Source organism: Maniola hyperantus, chromosome 8 (genome assembly GCF_902806685.2).
Source record: "Maniola hyperantus chromosome 8, iAphHyp1.2, whole genome shotgun sequence".
Lineage (NCBI taxonomy): Eukaryota > Metazoa > Arthropoda > Insecta > Lepidoptera > Nymphalidae > Maniola > Maniola hyperantus.
Window position 1 is genome coordinate 11532846 of NC_048543.1, and position 4459 is coordinate 11537304.

Here is a 4459-nt window from a genome sequence, read left to right on the forward strand (position 1 = left end):
TGAGGTGTTTGTAATAAAATTGGTGCCGTTATTGCCGTATCTTACCTTACCTTTAGAAGGAGATAGCAGATTTGTAGAGCGTTGTCCCGTCGTTGGGACCGACAAAACTCATACAGGTATGAGTGACAGAGACAACGCTCTACAAAGCTGAAATGTCATTCTAAAGGCTGTTGTACATTACTTACTTACTTACAAAAGGTGTATGGGTTTAATAAAAACTGCTATACTCCTTTCAGGTTAACCCGCTTCCACCTTAGACTGCATCATCACTTACCACCAGGTGAGATTGCAGTCAAGGGCTAACTTGTAGCGCAAAAAAAAACTTTCTGCCGCGTACTGTAGTCCAATCTGAAGTGGTAGCATAACGGTCTGCGCAGGTAATAGACTTACGATATCTACACAAGGCCGACTGAAGAGATCTGTTTTTTGTACAATGCGCAGTCATACAACTCGTATTCAGATAGGACCACTTGTTTTGCGCACAATCATTTTTCTACCACATTAAAAATGGGCCACAACATTTTATTGTCTCAAAATGTTATCTAAATATATAAAAGGAAAAGGTGACTGACTGACTGACTGATCTATCAACGCACAGCTCAAACTACTGGACGTATCGGGCTGAAATTTGGCATGCAGAAAGCTATTATGTCGTAGGCATCCGCTAAGAAAGGATTTTTGAAAATTCAACCCCCAAGGGGATGAAATAGGGGTTTCAAATTTGTGTAGTCCATGCGGACAAAGTCGCGAACATAAGCTAGTTTATTGATAACATGACTAATGTTATTTAATGATAAGTCCTTGCTCAATATTTAACTAGATTAATAATAATCAATTAAAAATATATAAACTATTTGTTTAGCTCGAGCATGACTTGCTGGAGTTAAGTAGTTTATGTTATTTATCTATTGTAAAATAAACTTTTAAAATAAAAGCTTTCGATATATAACGATAAGTCTAGTAACAAACTGGCGAGACTCTCATAATGCAATGCTCTGAAGAAATTTGATAAAATCATATAAAGGCGCAACGCATAAAATACAGAACGGCGAAAATCAGCTTGTCTTACATAATGTTTGTAATTGACTATTGCCACCTTGCAGTGGCGTGCAGCTCATAGAGGCATAAAAGCACTGCTTACCCAATAAATAGTTACCCTAGTTGAAATAGCTTAATGCTCAATGTAAGTAGGTTTCTTCTTAACTACCGCTTACCCTGGCTTTGAGCCCTGTGCACGCCACTGCCACCTTGCCACCAAATACCGCAGTGCTATAACTTAAATAAATGCATGATACATTTTCTAACGTAGATACTTACAGTACCTATCTGGTACACAACTTGAGGAAATCGATCGAAAGATATTTCTACCGCGCGGGATCACGCGATTTGCTGAACAGTCGTCGTCCACTGTTTTCTATGCGATTTCCTCCACTACACTGCATATTTTTGTTCTAGACCAAGATACCCGTAGCGCCAGACCTGCCTAAGTTGTTTCACGTATTGTCGCTGCTCATAGAATAATTTATAAGTTACGAATGTAAGGCTGATTGCGTTGCGTTGTCGAGCGTCTATATTTTATTCGAGCTACTGTTAAAATATACCGAGTCAGTAAGGCGACTAGAGAAATACAAAAAAATCTTTTGTCATTTAGAAAGAAAAACTGCAAGAAAAGATTTTGTTATGCAGTTTTTTTTTTAATTTATCACCTTACCCATCTCGAAAACTTACCTTGTGTGAAGATTTAGGAAATAAGTTTAACTTTTGTTAAATTATTTCTTATTAATCAATTCTCTATGTGTTCTCTACATTATAGAATAATTTAATCAAGATCTGATGTTATAATAGCATTTATTTTATTGACTGTGATGTTTTATTTTAGAAGTGCTCGTTGTTTTTTTTATATTTCTACTTTCTTATTTCACGGGATGACAATGGAAATTACCAATGATAAAAAATTAAAGCTATTTTTAGAAATGCTTCGTTTTATTTCATTATTTTTATAACAACTTTTATCGAATTACTTATATTGCAATTAAATTATATCAAACTGATTTAGAATAAAATCGTAGTTAAATAGAACAGTGACTTATATCCGTATGTCGCTTATGTGCGAAGATCATAGAAGATGTTATGTCGCGTATGTACGATTTAAAAAAAAGGCGCGGTTCTTATCACAGACCAATAACATGTTCTTATTACTCGCTGGATTCTAGTTTTTTGAATTGGCACAGATTATTAACCAAGCAAAGGTCTATGATCTATGGTTGAATTTCCTAATCACGCCATCTAGTGACGAATAGTCGATTTATTACAAACTTGAAAAGTAGTTTCTCTACTCAACAACAGATGGCACTCAACGTTTAATGTTTAGAGATGTTTATTTGAAAAATTTGCTCTTGCCCGCGTTTGTGCTAGTAGATTTATAAAAATTTATAATAAAACCTGACCAAGTGCGCGTCAGACTCGCGCAACGAGGGTTCCGTACCACAGTCGTATTTTTTTGACGTTTTGCACGATAATTCAAAAACTATGATGCATAAAAATGAATAAAAATCTTTTTTATAATGCACAGGTGAAGCTCTTTCATAGGATACCCCACTTGATGTAGTTAGTTATCTTAGGTACTTCGAAAATTGGAAATACTAATTAGTATTAGTTTATGACCACAATTTAATTTTTTTTATGTAACCACAAATTCACGATTTTCAGATTTTTCCCCTAATGCCAGCTTCTTCTTCGCTCTGGGCTGGTTTCCGCACTTAAACGTTTCCGTCTGTTGTGCGTGCATTGCCCCTCCCCGCTGAAGTCTTCACTCCAGCCATCCAAGCTCACTCCAGAAGCCGAGTAGACCGCCCAGGTTGCCGAGGGCTTCATGGAATGAGGTCGGGGAACCCAAATGGCGTTCGCGTTGTTCTGCTACGCCCGTGCACTCTAGGACCACGTGCGTCGGTGTTTCGTCGACCTCCATGCATGCCCTGCACAAAGGACTGTCGGTGACACCTATAACGAAAAGGTGTTTGTTTAGTGGGCTATGCCCTGTTATGAGTCCCACCACCTTTCTAAGTTTACCTCTGTCCAGGCGGAGTAGTTTGTTAGTTTGCCGTTTGTCTATGTTGGGGAAAGCCTCTTTGGCTTGCCTGCAGTCTGTTGTGTTCGCCCATAGTTGGGAATGCTCTTTTTGTGTTAGTTCATGCAACCAGGTTTTATACTCACTGAAGGGTATGGGAACAATAGGTTCTGGCCCGATCACCTTCAATGTCGTAGCCTTTCGTGCTAGTGCGTCGGCCGCCTCGTTTCCCTGGTCTCCATCATGTCCTTTGACCCACCTTAGGGTGATGTCGTTTGACATGGCGAGTGTTTCCAGAGTCTTGTGGCAGTCTTGTATGAGTTGTGAGGTCGTCGAGAATCTAGCCAAGGCTTTAAGAGCAGCTTGGCTATCAGAGTTAATGTTAATTTTAAAGTTTGTTACCTGTCGATTGGCCACGGCTATAGCCGCGGTCATAATGCCCACACACTCTGCTTGGAAGACAGAGTTGTCCTTACCGAGTGCGTGACTTATTCTCATGTTTAGTTCTTGGCAGTAGGCTCCAGCTCCTGTGCCCGTTTTCGTTTTGGATCCGTCGGTGTACACTTCTATTGTGTCTTGTGCTGGCTTCGGATCTAAGTTCTTCTCTGAGTTTATCTTGTAGTTTTTGTCTAGTATGTGTTGTTTTTCGGTTCTGTCGCATTTCCACTGCAAACGTGGTTCTTTGTTTATGCTTTGCCCTAGAATTTTAGTGTGCATTGTGTTTTGTTCTTTCCAATGCCCTGAGGTTTTCAGTCTCAGGGCTGCGAGTGTTGCTTCTTCTTTGATGTGTATGTGTAGGGGCGGAATGCCCAATATGACTTCTAACGCTGCTGTTGGTGTGGTGCTCATGCAGCCGGTAATGGCGAGGCATGCTTGTCGTTGAAATTTCTGTAGTTCTAGCTGGGCGGTAGTAAGGAGAGTTCTTGGCCACCATACAAGTGCAGCATATGTTAGTGAACATCTTACTACCGATAGGTATAACCATTTCATTATCTTTGGTTTTAGCCCCCATTTTTTCCCTAGCATGCGTTTGCATTGGTTTAGTATTGCTAGTGATTTTTTGGTTTTATCTTCTGTATGCCTTTTCCAGCTGAGTTTGCTGTCCAGTGTCACACCGAGATATTTTACCTCTGCGGACAGTTCAAGGCTTGTGTTAAACAAAGTTGGTGGTTTGGTTAGTTCAATTTTCCTTTTGTTGGTAAACAGTATCATCTCTGTTTTCTTCGGATTTACTGTAAGTTCGTTTTCCTTGCACCATCTTTCTATTAAGCGCAAAGCTCGTTGCATGACTTCGTATAATGTGTTTTCTAGCTTGCCACTGATTAGGATGGTGAGATCATCTGCATAACCAATGGTATAGAACCCACTTTTATTTAGTTTGGTTATCAGGTC